General features: G+C 40.1%; 1 protein-coding gene across 4 annotated transcripts in view; it reads left to right on the forward strand.

Annotated features, from left to right (window-relative positions):
* LOC105689427 (box A-binding factor) overlaps positions 1-19,976 on the forward strand; it is a 54,272-nt gene that overhangs the window by 7,310 nt on the left and 26,986 nt on the right. The window lies entirely within an intron of this gene.

The raw sequence follows: 19,976 nt of genomic DNA on the forward strand, positions 1-19,976 counted from the left end.
ATTCTCAGATTTTTAGGGAGTCTCTCTAAATTTATTCGGAAGCGTTCAAGCCCCTGGGAGCACCGAAATTCGAAAACAACCCTGTTAAGGACCACCCTAATGTATACATTATATACGCTCATTCACACGATTGACGGAAATTAAATTGTATATATGAATAACGCATGCAACTAAATTCTTCACGAATCGCTTGTTAGAGAAATACAATTGTTATTTGTTATTATGACGCATATTATTATTTTTCTTCTCGTCTCGAGTTTTAAATTTATACCGAGAAAAACGCACTTTGAATTCGAGCTCTCATTGTCCTGCAACTCGCACACACATATGTATATACGTATATTATAAGGGTATAACTTTATTTGAGAGATCGGATGTATGTATAGGTAGGTACATATGTATACATAGATTTATGTACGGTATGTATACGTACCGCTGTCTCAGCAGATAATGAAACCTCTACTCAAAATTCGATACCCCTCGAGAAATAATAATTGTTTCTCATTCATTGGCTATGTGCACGCACTGCACGTTCGTATGAATCATTATACATATATTCATCTTTCATTTCAGACTTCTACTTTTTTCTTCATTCAATTTTTTCGATCGTTTTAGGTCAAGCGATCGTTTCGATATTATTTCTCTCGAGATACCGGCCGCAATGCAGCTCTCGCGGGCGATTGTAAGAAAATGAGAGGATAAAGGAGGAGAAAGAGGCACGAATAAGGAAAGGAAAAGAAAGAGAAGGAAATCGGATCGCGTTCGTCATTACCTTGCATATTTGGTTTATCGTGATAATGAATCGCGTAGTATACACCCGACGATTTGAGATAAAGAAAGTCATACGTATATACAAGCTTCACGCACACCGTCGCCTATGTACATGTAGAGACACGTGTATCGACCACGCGTATGTACATACATACGTCACGAGTTTCACGATATATACGTATACGTTTTACTCGTATGTATCGTAGACGATGTGCATGTAGTATATGGTCGTAGTAAGCGATCGGTGATAGGGTAATCTTTGTGGCAAAGATTAGCCAAGGTCGAAGAGATAAACCCCGCGGCATTGTTACACGCACACACCCCCTTCGGCAACAATTTAAAACCGTATAACGTACAGTGCATTCGTGTACGACGAATGTATACACGGGTACGCGAACGAATCTCTGCAGCTGCGATTTATAGAAATGAAACGAACGAAATCAATATCCAAAATTGAATCATTTTATTTTGAATTTCTTGCGACGTTACGCCGTTAAAAACTTCTGCATTCAAAATGGCGGACGTATGGTTTGAAATTTGATTATCTTCTTTCATCTGCCGCGCGGCCGACGATCGTTTGTTTCACTTTTCTTCAATAATTCGAACGCCGTGTCGCGTCGTGCGAATGATACAGCGGCTGTAATTTGTTATTCATTTTGAGCGACTTTTTTTCATTTATTTTGTCAACGGCACTGCAGATCCCATATACCCTCCACATAGAGCTATACATAGTACAGTACGTCGCCGAGCGATATCAGTGGTAGTGAAAAATGAAAGAGAAAAAAAAAAGAAATTATGTACACAGCGTATATGCCTATGGGTGTACAAATGTTGTAGCGCACCGGGGATCCCCCCTTATCCCCCTCCGATTTGATAAGGGAAAAAGGCCGTTGCCTTTGCAACGTTGGAGCGCGCGTTTGTGCAGCGGCAGCTACGTTTTCCCGTGGTTGCTCCGCACGGTACAAAGCTGGGCGTAACGGAGCGGAAACCACGAACCGAAGGACGAAGAGAGAGGCTCCGTTGGTGTAAAGCAGTTTTGTTGTGTAGCATCCGGGTTTATGCGGGCTGTTAGCTACCATGTGACTTTTCAGCTATCAGCGTCGACCGTGCGGGGGGCCCGCTGTACATAAGCACCACATAGGTACACGATGTGTACATAGGTATGTACGCTTACACCCGCCGTTTAAAAAATATGCTGCACATAAAATGTACGCGAACGTTCGTTGTACGTAGTTTTCTGTATAACGGTGTAAGTTATTCATCGTTAATAATTCGAGAAAATCATAGGAGAAAATTTCGAAAAACCCTTCTACGGATGTAAAGTTCTTGGGAAATTTTGTGTACGGGTATTGCAAATCGATATTTGTACACGCCTTGAAAAAGAAAGTGGAATTTCTTTGTTCTTCCCTAACTGAAATAACAAACACGGTTTAAGTTTGAAGATACGTATCGATGTTGCGTGTATATATACATATATATATATATTTAACATATGCACCAAAGGCTTTAGCGAATATGGTACGTATATATATATATATATATACACACGTGTGTTGTTTATGTATATATATACAAGTACGTACGTACGTAGTGTACGGTACATCCTTATTATTCACACGGTTTTCCGTTCGTCCCCGAGGAATCGAACCCGCCCATTTCAAATACGCCCATCCATCCACGTGGTTATCTCTTCGGCGCAGCTGAGGAAACTTTGCTGCAGTTCACGTCCCAACTATGTCTATACTACGTGTATCGTTGCCGTTTCACTCCCGGCTGCAGTCGCCGAACGCCGGACGCCCGGAACATTTTCGTTGTCACGATTACGAACGTTCGTTGCGGAGGGTGCATTTCACGTCCGACGTCTTCGTCGTCGCATCCTGATATCAGAGAATCCCTGCAACGACGAAATAACGAAAGGAATGAGGAAAAGGCGACCGGAGGTCGGACGCGGAGTTGCACAACTCATGGGAAACGTTGGTTAACGTAAAAAGAATATAATTATAGCGACGAATGTGTATGAGTGGGGGAAAAATTTTGCGGAAGAAAACGCGCGAGCTCCTTGAGCTTGCAGTTTACAAGCACGTAAACCACACGCGGCGCACGCACACGTGCGCTACGCAGGTATATTGTATGAGGCGTATTGAGGCAGAGTAGAGCCGTTCCTCTGTGCGGCGCAACGCAATATTTTACGAGTTCCATAAGGAAATGTCGTGCCCACCTGATTGCTCGTATTGCACGAGGTGTATTAGATTTTATATGCGCTCCACGGTTACACTTGTATTATATCCGTACGATTCGTGATGCACGAGGGGAGGAGGAAAATATCGAAGAAGAAATACGGGAGGACGAAAATTTGTACGCCTAATATAAAAAAAAAAAAAATGAAAATCTCGATCAGCGACGAATCCGTTCTTTTTTTTTTTAGGGATCAACCCTCGCGGTCCTCCGCGGAGAAGAGGAATAACTTCCGGTTCTCGCACCTATCGATGGGACGTAGAGCGAACGAAATGATTCGAAAAATAATAAAACCGGATGAACGTAAAATAATAAATGAAAGCGAACTGCAGCGCAATACGCGGTGGGATATACGTAGGGATATTACATTATTCTTATATTGCGTTACACCTATTATTACAGTTTACAAAATGAGAATAGTACGTGTTCACCTTGTACATAAGGTAATGTACAGGCGGAGCGCATAAGTATGAGAAGGAACGGCTGATTTAGTGATTTTACGGTGTGACGCATAAAACAATGCAACTAGGTTACCGTACGTGTGTAATACCCAACCCAACCTGATCTCACAATCAGCTCACTAGACCCAACTAAACTCGGTGCGTACTGCAGGCTCGGCGTAGCGTAGGAAAGGAGAAAAGAGAAACAGAAAAAAGAAAAATAGAAAAACAAAAAAGAAAAAAAATAGAAAAAAGAGAAAAAAAAGAAAAAACCACCCGAAGGAATGATTCCTTTACACCCGCCTGCGTGTGTTCCTACAAATAATAAAATCGCACTTGCACGCATATGAAACGTATGGGTATAGGTAGGCGCTGGCAATAATAAAATATTGCTATATCCATACCGCGTATGTATGTTCGTAATATTGTAGTTTAAACTTTGTGAGATTTTGCACTGTTAGCTGATGCCATCTGTCAAGCATTTTGCGAATCGACTGTGCGGGATTCCCCCTGTGCCCCCCCCGCGTTGTTGCTCTGTTTTTTTTTTTTCTTTTCTTTTTATTCGTTTCAAATATTCATTACGCGCGCCGCTGTCGCCGCAGTGCAAAGTTAAAGGAGACCCATATGTATTATGTACAATAAATCAATTATAAATATAATTAATAATGACCTTATACACACTCACGTATATATGTATACATACACGTATATTATCGATACATTTACCAATATATATATATATAGTAAATATAGCCCACTGCAGATTGCAATACGTGTCGTTTGATTATTGTTATTGATATTATTATTGCTTTGATACGGATCAATTAATTAGTTATTTATTTGCAAATTTTATTTTTGCTATCGTCGCGTCGCATTGTGTGAGTTTTATATATTATAAAAGGCGAACATTTCGGCGCTATTAAAATTATTCCAGTTGTAATTATCATCAGCTATATTAGCTTGTCTTAATGAGTAATCGATTTTATACGTTCAATCATCGTCGGAGGAATATTCCGCAATTATTAGAGATGAATCAATACCCTCGGAGAGATAAGAGAAACGGAGATCAGCGGTGGCGGGATGAAGGGGGGAGGGGGGCGAGGGGGTAAGAGGAGAGGAGGAGGGAAACGGACAAACACAGGGGAGACTGTAACGCGGTGAAAGAGAGAAAGAAATTATACGTTACATACGTGGAAATTTCCAATAATTCTTAATATACAATCAAAATAAACTCGATTGTTCGTTGTAGATCGTAAATTCGCATCGCGTGTATAATATACATTTGTACAGGAGAACGAGAAAATTTCAAATTTCAAATACATCATGACAAGGACGACGACGAGGATGATTGTCTCCGTTGCACTCGAATCCGCACGACGATTCGCCCCGTGCGGAGAATCAAGGAAGAAAGAAAATATAGAAGAGAAATACAACAATAGGTGGAAACAAAAAAAAAAAAAAAAATGAAAAATAAAATAAAGGAAAACTGAATACAGCGGAAAAATAAAAGACAAATAACTAGCTGTTGCAGCAAAGTTCACCAAAGACCGTCTCGTCGGCTTAAGTTCGGTCCAACAAAGCGAGGCTTGATTGCACCGACATAAAATAATAACGAGGCAAATATTTACCTATTCTCGCTCCGTGGCCTACCCTACTCTCCGAGTAGGTATATGCGGCTATGTGATATACATATATATATATATATATATATATGTACCGTGAGGTATATACGGAGTATACCTACCCAGCAAGGACCTCTTCCTCAGGGGAACCTCAGCCGTGATTCTCCGGCCGATCCTTTCCCCGTAGGTACGAGGAAACTGGCACCGGTGTCCCGAAAAATGGTTTTTTTCTTTTGTTTTCTTCCTTTTTCTTTTCATTCGTACGTAGAGGGTGTCGTGCGTACGAGAGGGGCGCGAGAAATAATATGGGCCATTCCACGTGAACCGGATCAGTCACCTCTCAGATATTTTTTTAATTTGGCATGTCGATTGTCCATGGGGAGTTAGATTTTTGTGCCGAAGGATTTTTGAATTAGTGCAAATTTCGATTTATTATGAACAATCGAAAAATTGAGAGGCGGTTTCTTTAAAAAATCATAACTTCGTCAAAAATGATGTTAGATTTAATTTTTTTTTTTAAATTTACGCGGATGAGGCTATAGATTTATGAAAAAAATAAATCGTGCCGAAAAAGTTTATTTATCATTTGTTTATTTGACAATGAATTTTTAAATGATTTTTAAAACACTGATGGATAGCACCGAAAAATTTTAAAAAAATGCTGACATATACTTTGAACTATACTACAGCCTGTGAATTAATTTCAGAGATGCGTTCGGCTTTGTTTTCGAGTAAAAAATCATCGAAGTTGGCGGCGCGCATAAATTCGAACTCGTCGACGCCTATGCGCGTGATGACGCGCGTCGAGCGACAGAGACCCTATCTACTCTCTACGGACGCTACTTGGTGTACGCTCGACCGCGGTATTCACGAGTCGTTTTCGCGATGATAGACACCGTTAAAAAATCTGGAAAAAATTCCATAGCTTCCCCATAACACGGCAAAGCCATAGAGTAAGTTTCAGAGATGTGTTATTTCTCGTTTTCGAGATATCCGGACGCATTGGGACTCCGCGCTCGCTACTTGGTAGACACTCGGCGGCGGAATTCACGAGTCATTTTCGCGATGATCGACACCGTTTAAAAATCTGAAAAAAATTCCATAGCTTCCCCATAACACGGCAAAGCCATAGAGTAATTTCCAGAGATGTGTTATTTCTCGTTTTCGAGATATCCGGACGCATTGGGACTTTCCATGCTCGCTACTTGGTAGACACTCGGCGGCGGAATTCACGAGTCATTTTCGCGATGATCGACACCGTTTAAAAATCTGAAAAAAATTCCATAGCTTCCCCATAACACGGCAAAGCCATAGAGTAATTTCCAGAGATGTGTTATTTCTCGTTTTCGAGATATCCGGACGCAATGGGACTCAGCGCTCGCTACTTGGTAGACACTCGGCGGCGGAATTCACGAGTCATTTTCGCGATGATCGACACCGTTTAAAAATCTGAAAAAAATTCCATAGCTTCCCCATAACACGGCAAAGCCATAGAGTAATTTCCAGAGATGTGTTATTTCTCGTTTTCGAGATATCCGGACGCATTGGGACTCCGCGCTCGCTACTTGGTAGACACTCGGCGGCGGAATTCACGAGTCATTTTCGCGATGATCGACACCGTTTAAAAATCTGAAAAAAATTCCATAGCTTCCCCATAACACGGCAAAGCCATAGAGTAATTTCCAGAGATGTGTTATTTCTCGTTTTCGAGATATCCGGACGCATTGGGACTTTCCATGCTCGCTACTTGGTAGACACTCGGCGGCGGAATTCACGAGTCATTTTCGCGATGATCGACACCGTTTAAAAATCTGAAAAAAATTCCATAGCTTCCCCATAACACGGCAAAGCCATAGAGTAATTTCCAGAGATGTGTTATTTCTCGTTTTCGAGATATCCGGACGCATTGGGACTCAGCGCTCGCTACTTGGTAGACACTCGGCGGCGGAATTCACGAGTCATTTTCGCGATGATCGACACCGTTTAAAAATCTGAAAAAAATTCCATAGCTTCCCCATAACACGGCAAAGCCATAGAGTAATTTCCAGAGATGTGTTATTTCTCGTTTTCGAGATATCCGGACGCATTGGGACTCAGCGCTCGCTACTTGGTAGACACTCGGCGACGGAATTCACGAGTCATTTTTGCGATGATCGACACCGTTTAAAAATCTGAAAAAAATTCCATAGCTTCCCCATAACACGGCAAAGCCATAGAGTAATTTCCAGAGATGTGTTATTTCTCGTTTTCGAGATATCCGGACGCATTGGGACTCAGCGCTCGCTACTTGGTAGACACTCGGCGACGGAATTCACGAGTCATTTTCGCGATGATCGACACCGTTTAAAAATCTGAAAAAAATTCCATAGCTTCCCCATAGCACGGCAAAGCCATAGAGTAAGTTTCAGAGATGTGTTATTTCTCGTTTTCGAGATATCCGGACGCATTGGGACTCCGCGCTCGCTACTTGGTAGACACTCGGCGGCGGAATTCACGAGTCATTTTCGCGATGATCGACACCGTTTAAAAATCTGAAAAAAATTCCATAGCTTCCCCATAACACGGCAAAGCCATAGAGTAATTTCCAGAGATGTGTTATTTCTCGTTTTCGAGATATCCGGACGCATTGGGACTTTCCATGCTCGCTACTTGGTAGACACTCGGCGGCGGAATTCACGAGTCATTTTCGCGATGATCGACACCGTTTAAAAATCTGAAAAAAATTCCATAGCTTCCCCATAACACGGCAAAGCCATAGAGTAATTTCCAGAGATGTGTTATTTCTCGTTTTCGAGATATCCGGACGCATTGGGACTCAGCGCTCGCTACTTGGTAGACACTCGGCGGCGGAATTCACGAGTCATTTTCGCGATGATCGACACCGTTTAAAAATCTGAAAAAAATTCCATAGCTTCCCCATAACACGGCAAAGCCATAGAGTAATTTCCAGAGATGTGTTATTTCTCGTTTTCGAGATATCCGGACGCATTGGGACTCAGCGCTCGCTACTTGGTAGACACTCGGCGACGGAATTCACGAGTCATTTTTGCGATGATCGACACCGTTTAAAAATCTGAAAAAAATTCCATAGCTTCCCCATAGCACGGCAAAGCCATAGAGTAAGTTTCAGAGATGTGTTATTTCTCGTTTTCGAGATATCCGGACGCATTGGGACTCAGCGCTCGCTACTTGGTAGACACTCGGCGACGGAATTCACGAGTCATTTTTGCGATGATCGACACCGTTTAAAAATCTGAAAAAAATTCCATAGCTTCCCCATAACACGGCAAAGCCATAGAGTAATTTCCAGAGATGTGTTATTTCTCGTTTTTGAGATATTATTGTGGCTTAATATGTCCAAGTAGCAAGCGCGGAGTGCCATATGCGTCCCTATATCTCGAAAACGAGAAATAACACATCTCTGAAACTTACTCTATGGCTTTGCCGTGTTATGGGGAAGCTATGGAATTTTTTCCAGATTTTTTAACGGTGTCTATCATCGCGAAAACGACTCGTGAATACCGCGGTCGAGCGTACACCAAGTAGCGTCCGTAGAGAGTAGATAGGGTCTCTGTCGCTCGACGCGCGTCATCACGCGCATAGGCGTCGACGAGTTCGAATTTATGCGCGCCGCCAACTTCGATGATTTTTTACTCGAAAACAAAGCCGAACGCATCTCTGAAATTAATTCACAGGCTGTAGTATAGTTCAAAGTATATGTCAGCATTTTTTTAAAATTTTTCGGTGCTATCCATCAGTGTTTTAAAAATCATTTAAAAATTCATTGTCAAATAAACAAATGATAAATAAACTTTTTCGGCACGATTTATTTTTTTCATAAATCTATAGCCTCATCCGCGTAAATTTAAAAAAAAAAATTAAATCTAACATCATTTTTGACGAAGTTATGATTTTTTAAAGAAACCGCCTCTCAATTTTTCGATTGTTCATAATAAATCGAAATTTGCACTAATTCAAAAATCCTTCGGCACAAAAATCTAACTCCCCATGGACAATCGACATGCCAAATTAAAAAAATATCTGAGAGGTGACTGATCCGGTTCACGTGGAATGGCCCATATAGAAATTGAGAGAATCGTGATTTATATATGTTGTAATATTGTATATTATAATTGTACGGACAATTTTTCACGATTTTCTTATCGTCCTCCGCGTATTTATTTGCATACATATGTACGTAGGTATATGTACCTATATGTTTCATATATTATATTCCGCATGAAAAGTATATACAAAATGAAACCGGACGTCCGCCCGCGGCTTGCGTATATACACGCGTATACATATAGTATACGGTTCGCTATATATTCCTCCAGGATATGACGTCAACGGTTCCTGCAGCAAGCAGGGCGGTTATTATATACCGATATATATATATGTATGTATACACTTGCGTACCTATAGGTGGTACTTGTGTTTATTTATTTATTTATTTATGCAGCCGAGTCGTCCGCGGAAAAACAATAGTATATAAATCGAAATGGAAGAAAGAGAAATACGGAGAGGAAAAATCTGTGTGCAGGTGTGCAGGTTATATACGTATATACCCTGAGTATGTGTATATTGTGACTTTTGACTGTTCACGGGGCTTAAAATGTGTATTTTACGCTTCCGACACCCGCCTTATTGTTTTCTAACACTCGAAAAACGAAGACGCAAACTTGGCGGTTTTTTCAACCGATATAACTCGGCCAAACTTTATCAAAAATATTGTTACAAGGCTGCGAAGAAATTCGGCAAAGCTCCGAACTACGTCGTTCCGTTTAAAATCGTATAGGGAAAAAAAAAAAAAACAGAAGAGCCAAAAGTCTAGAATTTTTTCGTCCCATTTCCAGCCCAATACCGAAAGCGCTTTTACGTTAATATCTCGAAGAATTTATGTACCACAGAAAAAAAAAAAAAAAAAAAAAACCACGAGTCAGATTATTTTCCGAATATTATACGCATATATATATTTTTGAATGGTCATTACCGTGTAGTTTATACATATATTTATAATGTAATATAGATTTTAACTGTGATTTTTACTTTCCGAATTAGTGGAGCTAGTGGGGCATTAACCGACAGTTTATAAATCGTGCGTATAACTTGAAAAAGGAATCTATTTTTTTTTGTTTTTTCTATTTCTTCTATTTCTATTTCTCTACTTTTTCTTCGAGCGCATTCGATCGAAGAGGAAAAAAAGCTCGGAACGAGCTAAATAAATTTCCCGTCAAAGAATATCGAGGGAATATTATACTCGCGTATGTATTGTGTGTATTATATATTGTAAATTATACGTTCTATATATATATATATACATACATGCATTATATACGCCGCTGCGAGTTACTTTCAGAAGTATTAAGAGTTTTAGTATATTGGAAAGGTCATCGGGGTGATTCGGGGTCTTGGGAGTGTTGTAAATCAGTCTTCGTTGGGGTTATAGGCCGCGGGTCTCCGTAATAGAGTTCCAACTTTTAAGTTGTGTCGTCGTCTGTACAGCGGCGGCGGAAAAAAAAAAAAAAAAAAAAAAATAGGGGAGAAAAAAATAAATGGGGGAAAAAAGAGAAGGAAAACGACGAAAAAAAAAAAACCGAACGGAGTATAGTTTCGATTTTGAAACCGTCGCTCTTCGACAGCGTAGAGCTTATTAGCCGTTCGGGGTCATCTACGTATACCAGCGTATAACATAACTATATGTTATATTGGTTTACTCCATATATACGTATATGGAGTTTGAAAAACCAAAGTGACAAAAAATATACGTATATATACGTAGGTACATGGATATATATTAATAAAAAACAAAACGTTTTTTTTTTGCAATCGTTTTGAGTATTTAATTAAAAAATGATGCGTACGCACTCATAAATGTGCGATATGAAAACGTCAGAAATTATATACTTTATATGAAAAAAAAAAGGATTTTGTTCTGGGTTTCTTTTTTTTTTTTTTTTTTTTTTTTTGTTATTTTGTTTTTTATTGTTCCCCTTCGGAGTTGGTCAGAAATTGAGTTATTAACGTTTATAAGTCAAGTATAGTCATAACAAAGTTTGCGAAGCGCGGGGACTCGCGATATCGACGGGTAATATTGAAGAGAGGGAGAGGGAGAGAGAGGAGAGGAGAGAGAAAAAAAAACAACGAAAAGAGAGACGTACGCAATACGCGTACATGTCGAGGAGGAGCCTGACGACGACGACGATGTACAAAATAATTACGATAATTATGATTATTACTCGAATAATAACAATATAGCAACGGAGGGAGCAAAAAATTGAGCGAGCTTCGCGAGTCCCCCCGAGCGTATAGAAGTCGAGTGCTGCTGCCCGACGACGACGACGAACGCGATGTCGTTATTCCGGCTATTAGACACCGTATATATACATATTAGCGCGGACGAAGCTTTTTGAAGTAATTTCTACACTCTGGCCAAGTGTCTCTTTAGATGCCGCAAAGAACAGATAAGCGACCCCTGCTTGGAGTGGTGGACCTGAAAAAAAAAAAAAAAAATGTACAGGGAAAATAGGATACAATTATAACGAATCGAGAATATTCTCATGCATTTTCCTGTATAGTTTTCATCTGATTTTCCAGAATTGAAACTATTTTAATCGGGGAAGAGCAATTTTTACGATTTTATAATTGGTAGAATTCTTGTTTCGAAAACTATTTTTTTTTTTCAAGTTTTTCAAATATTTTCCCTATGGTAAAAAATTTCAATTTAATGTTCTGAAATCGAGAGAAAAGAAAATGGCGGGGGTTGGAAGCGAAAGAATAAAGTGAAATGTAACGTAGATCACCAAAATGAAAGATCGACTCGGATTCGGCACTTGTCACCGTGATGCACTTCGTACATATCTCATATGCCTACATCATTATATGGATATACCATACATATATATATATATATATGTACGAGGATCCCTGCTGGGCAGTAAAAGCGGCTCTTTGCGTAGATTTTTTCCTCATACTCCTGTTTTTTTTTTTTTTACTTTTTTTTTTCTTCTACGTTTTATTTTCCTCTTTTTCCTACTCAAGAGGAACTCCGTATATATCGTATACGTGTGTATATTACAGGGTTTCGGGTTACGTCGCGCTGTCTGGACTGCGTTTTTCGCGGCCCCGGCTGAATCCTCTCAAAGAGACACGAAGACGTGAAATTTTTACGGGGTCACGATCCCCTATTCTTCACACTTGTCGTCCTCCGAAGCACCGAAAATATACTTCGTTTTATTTTCCTCCTCAAATTGGAAGCAACCAAAATCGTTCTACATATATGTGTGCGGTATACGCACCATGTACTCATAATTATCGAAGCACCGTATGAAAAAAATGGATGTGAAGGAACATTAATCGTTGTGTATATACCTATGAGCGTACATATATGGCTATATGTAAATACACATACATATATACCCAACTATACAATCTCTCGTCAGCTGCGTGATTAAATATGGTATGTAATGGGCGGTATATAGAGCGCATGCTTTTCCCAATTAACGAACTAACTTTTCTCCGGCTATCGTCGAATAATATATATTTGAATATTATGAACACACAGGCGAGAAAAAACAAAAAAAAAAATTGAAACGGAAAATAGGAAGGAGAAGAAAAAAAAAAAAGAAGAAAAAATCTTGGAATCGGTAGCGGGGGGGAAAATTTTCTAAATATATATCGCTAAATTCGTAACAACGTAAAGGATATCGATTCCGGAAGACATAATGAGAGAGAAAAAAAAAGAAGGGAGAATCGTTACGAAGAAACATAACGAAAACTGTTCCGGTGTATCACGAATTTCATCGGGGTTCGGAATTCCTTGTGTATATTGCACGCGTATAGAGCGGAGAGAGTTTCGAGAAAAGGTGACAAAAAGCAAATACTGCCCGCAGCGACGCGGTCGTTATTTAGATTCTTCGCTACACAGAGAGGGACGTCGAGAGAGAGAGAGAGAGAGAGAGAGAGAGAGAGGGGCGGGGGGGGACCTAAATGCCGTCGGTATCGTTTCTGTGATGACGCAGGGCGAGGAAAATCGCAAATAATCCTGCGGCGGGAGGAGCGACGCGGCATAACTAGGAAACAAGCTTCGAAACTATGTCCTCGTAGTCCTTCTTTTGTCGACTTCCGGTACACCTTGTACACATAGTTAATATACCTATACCGTATATGTGTACAGGTAAAACTCGCCTAAAAATTCATGTTTATTATACCAGTTCAGCCGTGGTCCTTACTTAGGTATACGTACGTATGCTACACGTAAGCGAAACCCCTCGGTTATTTTTTATTGTTCCCGAATTTACGACGCCCAGATTCCTCCCCCTCTTTTCTTTTAGTTCGCGCACATAATTTCTCTTCGATTCGATGAATAGGAGAAACAAAAAATGCGAAAAAAAAATTGAAGAGAAAAAAAATTGGTCGCTCATGTACATACATTTGTACTCTTGTAAGCGCAATCCTGATGGTATAGTAAAATTGAAAGTCAGGATAAGCAGAGATAGGCGATCTCGAGATAATATTTTTAGCGTAAAGTATAATATGACGTCGAAGTGTATAAGCGAAAGTAAAAATGTACAGGTATGTACGCGGAAATGCGAACGTAATACCGATGGTATCCCGTACCGGAACTAACCGCATTATATTTTCACCGATGAAAACTGCTCGCGACTTCCTCGGAAATTCCTTCGCTGTTTTTCCGTTCGGTCGCAATTATGTGACACGGTATTTTAAAAGTTTCTTCTTTCATCTCTCGACTTTTGACTATCGTTTTGTTTTTTCCTTTTTCTTTTTCGAGGCGCGGAGAGAGAGAGGAAAAAAAAGGACGAAGAAAAACTAGAAGGTGTTCGTCTATATTACGATGACGAGATACGAAGAAAACAGAAATAATACGTACAGTAATGTAATAATTATTCTAAAACTGGGCGGGATAAGTCATGCAACTTTCGACCGATTCATCGTCATCGCGTTCTTTCTCATCACGATAATTGTCGATCACGAGGTATATACGTGTGTACGTCGCACATATAACGGGGGGAGGGGGAGATGGAAAGCAGCATTTATAATGAATCATTATCATCGTCATTTATCGCAGTTGAGATGACGCGTTGTCAGTCAGAAAAAAAAATTAAATGATCGTTATTGTCGTTGTTACTCATACGTTAGTATAGGTGGAGTACATAGTTTCTGGTTCTCATGGGCCGTTCTTACGACGATCAGATCGATATCGCATGCCGCAAGGTATACCTGCAACGCGAATGTGTGATAAATAAATAAATAAATATAAAAATCCGGATGATGTTATATGCGGATATAATTACGCACGTATATTGGTGAGGTATGTGTATAAGTACATTCGTGTGGAATGAAAATCTTTTTAATCTTCGAAGGCGCGAAACGGGACATTAATTATTAATTGGTATTGTGGCAGGTAATCCGTGATCATGATCGCTCCGGTATATAATCCCATATGTCCGTACATCTGTATGTTATATATGTACAGATTTATACATACGCAGGTAGTTTATTTATAATGTAACGATTTCAACGTCCTCGTATATACCTATGTATGTATGTGTATGACTGGATGTAAGAGATTTCATTAATCGTTTAATTAAACTATCGCGCATACCTGATGCAGTTATTATACGTACACATGTACATTATACTGTACATGTATATATATATACATACGTGCAATTTCTACGCAACAGGTGCGGTGTGACGCCAACTCCTTCTTTTTCATTTTGTCTTTCTTTTACTTTTTATTTTTCTAATCAATCTTAGAAATGCGTACGCGCTATTTGCGGTTATTGTATATAACTATATACGCACATATATACACGCTGCGTGGGTTTCATCGCGTTACAATTAATTCTTCACGTATATAGGGTAGGTATATACTTTTTCTATCTTCGAGTGCTCAAGGGGCTTTGGTTCTTCTTATTTTTTTCGGAAATGGAAGACGAAAACTATGAATTCAAGAACGCCATTCTCTCTCTTTATCATTTTGCACTATACTGGGTGTCCCGAAAATAACGGGCACCATTTTTGCATCGGATAGTAAATAAAATTCCGAGATGAAAAGTCCTTAGCCATTTTTTAATCAGACGCACAGATCATTGATTATCGCTTAAAATAAGAAGCCAATCAGGTGCGCGCTACGGAAGTAAGACAACGTAGAGGGAAAGTGATAGGTGACTGCGAGAGGTTAGGTTAGGTCTTGCCGATGTAGCGCGCACCTGATTGGCTTCTTATTTTAAGCGATAGTTGATCATCTGTGCGTCTGATCAAAAAATGGCTAAGGACTTATCGTCTCAGAATTGTATTTTCTATCAGATGCAACAATGGTATCCTCGACTTCTGGGACACCCTGTACGTACCGATATACGCACAATAAAGATACATATAACACACCATACGACGTACAAAGGTTATTGTCGCACAGGTCATTAAACTCACATACGCATAAACATGTATACATACATGTATCATGTAAAGCGCATATATTATATTTCTATGTACGTACGCTATACATACACGTATACGTATACGTTCATCGGAGTAATACAATTCTCTGAAAACTCCAAGTTTGCATTCGTGACGAAAATAATGAAAAAACAAAACTACGAAGAAGCGCTCGCCCACTTTTGCTGAAATATCAAAGAGAGAAAAAAAAAAAAAAAAAAAGAAATGCTTTTATATCAGCCGGCACACAAGATAATGATATAATTTTAGACTCGAAGTAATACATATCTTGAGAATTAAAAAAGTTTGATATAAAGCAACGGTAACCTTTGACGATAAGGGTACGTGGCAGCTATATATTCGCAAAGATATACATGTACCGAAAATTACTTACTCTCTGGAACGGCGAAAAAAAGTGAGGTGAGGTTGACCAAAAGCAAAGGGTATGCCCCCTTCTGCGTATTGCACGTTAATTCGGACACTCGTAGTGCAACGGCATGTGGCGATTCATCCGCAGCGAATAGGTGCGACGGATAAAACGAAGGAGAGACAATTCCCCCGTCGCGACGTAGGTATACGACGCGTTCGCGTCGTACGATATACGGATGTGTGCGGAGACTCGAAATGCAATTGTGATTCTTCGTTGTATAAAGCGAGCGTTATGCACTTACGGGCTTACAGTGCACTCGTGCATTATACGGACGATCGAAGGCAGAACGTGTGTTCACACGTCTTCGCTCGTCACATGTGTACATATATACGTGTATGTATATATATGTATAATAAACGTTACGAAGTAGCGTATCGCGGTCGCGTGCCGCGCGTCTACACTATAAGAGCCTATCAGGCATCACACGGTATCACCGACCTATCGCCTAGCTATATCGTGGTTATCATCCTGGGATAGCCCCCTGCGGTGTTGTTGGTTCTTCTTGGATTTGTCTCTCGTGTATATATACTACGAGAAAATTATCATATCATCATCATCATCATCATCCATTCATCCACGTTTATCGCTATTTAGGACATAGCTTCCTCTAATATTTGGATTTTTATACCATATCGCATGTGTGTGATACTAGTGTAAGTTAAACGCGATAGTTGAACGTCTATCTTCTTTTTATTATCCTTTTTCTTCCTCGATTTAAATCACGCAACGCGAGGTGAATGAATTTATTCTCTGTAATGAATGAACTTCAAAATTTATTCCTTTCCTAATATCGGTGCGATGTGCTTCCCAAAAAATTCGTTATTTTTATCCTTTTTATACTTTTTCTCTTCGCTATTGTCATTTTTGCAATTTTCGAGATCTGAAATTTGAAGATATGAAATTATGAGACAGCGCAGTTTGCTTGATTTTTAGAAAAAAAATCAAGTATACGTGAATATAAGTGTGTAATATAATTCGAATATCGAGGAATGATAATCAAAAAATGAAAAGAGAAAAATCTAAAACTAATAACAATAAAAAAAAATAGATAAATAAATAAATAAATAAACAAACAAACAAACATCAGTGGGGCAAATAGCGACATAGATTAGCGTCAACCTTATATAGTTACGTTATTACGTATATTATCAAGAAGTCGACGACGCGCGGGATGAATGGACGGAATGATTGCACTATCATTATTTCTACTTTGAACGAACGAACGAACGAACGAACGAACGAACGAACGAACGGTAGCCAACGGTGGCGGCGGGGGCATCGTCGCCTCGAGCGCAACCACCGACGGTATATATATACTATACTATACAGAAACGCGCGGATATCAGCTATCATAGTGAGTACGCGAGATCGCGTGGCGTAACGTAAAAAACGTCCTACTATCGTATTCCTATATACATCCACGTTATATCCCGCACCGGTCTACTCGCGCACAATCTATGGAAATTCCGTCGGTAATTCAGCCAATCCGGTTCGGCGTTGAATTTTTTTCCCCCCAACGCGACTCTGCATAGGTATACGAACTCCGGGGACTTCGATGCCGGGGAGACCGCGACGTTCTTCGTATCCAGGTCCGAAGAAGAAAAAAAAAAAAAAAAAATTCAGTCACTGGAACAAAATTTTAACGCGTGCCGATTTTTCGACATCTCGAACGTGTTGGACGCCGTGTTCGGAAAATGGGAAAATCGAACGTTTTTCGAATTTCGAAGCACGGGACGTTCGTACACTCCTCCGCTCCTCGGATAACGTCCCGTGAAATATTCACGGCGCATCCTCGCGTCCGAGGTACGACACGCCGCTCGTACACGTTGAATCCACACGTACGCGCGCGATATTTATTTACGCACACGCTCGCGCGTCGCGTTGCGTCGTCCCTCCGCGGAGGCAGCCAACGCACCTGGCCTCAGTCTTATCAGAAATAGGCGCGCGACGCACACGAAGGAGGGGTTGCGTAGGGATATAGGTGAGGGAATCGGTGTACGTGAGCCCGAACTGGGTGGGTGATGCGACGCCTGTTTTTCGACGGACGCGCGTGTAGTACGGCAAACTTCGTAAACGTATACGTATGTATACACGTATACAGAAACGTATACCGTTGGATACACGACATCGCAGACGCGGTGAAACTACACATCGCGCGGAGTTTAACGTTAGCGACGGGCATAACCCGAGCGGATCCTTCCTCCCTTTATTTTTCAACGCGTGTGTGCGCGTTACATATATATGTATAAATTTATATTGCACGAGTTTTTAAGGCGAGCGCACAAAGCGATCCCTGTTCTCTCGACGCGAGTCGATGTGGACGGGAAGCGGAATTATATAAGGTGCGTTCGCGAGCACCTACGATGAAACGCGTCACCTTATACAGTAGTTCCGTACACGTTTAATATGCGCGCGGAATCGAATGGCGATCTTATTTTCCCAATAAATCGCCATGCGAGAGCGAAAATTCATATGAGCCAGTTTTTTCCTCGATTACATCCGAAATCGAAACGCATTGTACCCATGATGGTAAAGGTACAGGTATGCAACGACGAAAAGTTCTTCGATATTCCCCTACCCGCGAAGACGTAAAAAAATCGAAGGCTAACGATCCGTCGCGATCGCGCTTCGTCCTTTTCAGATCGTATACGTTATATTATACGGATAGCCGCGTGTACCGTGAGCGTTTTGTTTCTTTGAAATATCGATGGCGATTTCGTTGAAAAAAAAAAGCGGTCGACGTCGCGAACGCGGGCTACGCGGATGAAGAATTATGGGTAACATGGGTTGTAGGAAACGATTACGGATATAATATAATGCGAGCGTGGAGAAAATTTAACGAGGCAAAGACCACGACGACGACGACGACGACGAATAAAGTAGACGCATCATATAAACGTACGGTATAAACGGTATATAAAATACCAAGAGCACATACATTTATATACCAGAGATAAAGAGATCATTGAAGCTTCTTGAAATCTGATGATATATTTTATGTATCGGTCTCGCTAGCTCACCGATGCCGGTCATGGACGACGACTGTGAACGAGTTATATTATATATATATATTTTTTCCCCCCTCTCTCTCTCTCTTCTCGCTTTCTGCTCCTCTTTCAATTTTATTTTATTTCCATTTTTTTTTTCCTCCCTGCAGTACAGCACGGTCGAGGAGCCGCACAAACACGTATATATATATATATATATATATATAGGCGAACACTTATACGCGTATATACCTATGTACGTGCGTGTATATATATATGTAAATATGTACAAATGTATACATATATATATGTATATATGTATATGTATAGCTGCGTTCCCGGAGATAACGAGAGGCTGACCCTTGACTCGTGCGAACAAAACCTCTTCCGTTAGGTTATTATATAGAGTGTAGCTACACGTATATATGTTGGAAGTCGGGGTTTAGTCATATATTATCACAATAAGTAGCCGCATACGAGGGATTATTTACACTCGTTAATATTATACCGCAGTACAATAAATACCCAATTACAGTAGATATGGATCTGGATGAAAATTCTCTCGTTTTTCTCCCTGATTTTTCATTTCTCCCAATCATCGTTGTAGCATTTCGAAATTTATAGCTCGCCAATTTTCGTTCAGTTTCAGCTTCTTATTCTCCGTCATTTTGGTTCATTATTATCGTGTACACGCATTGCTTGATTTATTTCTGTTCTTTTTTTTTTTGTTTCTTCTCCTTTTTTCCTTTTTTTTTTGTTCGTTAACAACATTTATAATTACTCCGGATCCGAGATTTTTACGCAGTTTTTCTTTTTCTGTTTTTTTTTTTTTTTTTTAGTTTTATTTATTTGTACGTGTGTGCGTTTTTTTTTTTTTATTAAAACGATTCGACCGAAGGCGGTTATATATATTTAATACACAATATACGAGTATATTGGTTGCCACCCTTTGACCTTTTTAATGACGTCAGTAAGACGGGCCAGCGAAACTTGCGGATCATTTAATCGTGGACAATGAATTTTATCGTTT

Source organism: Athalia rosae, chromosome 2, assembly GCF_917208135.1.
Source record: "Athalia rosae chromosome 2, iyAthRosa1.1, whole genome shotgun sequence".
NCBI lineage: Eukaryota > Metazoa > Arthropoda > Insecta > Hymenoptera > Athaliidae > Athalia > Athalia rosae.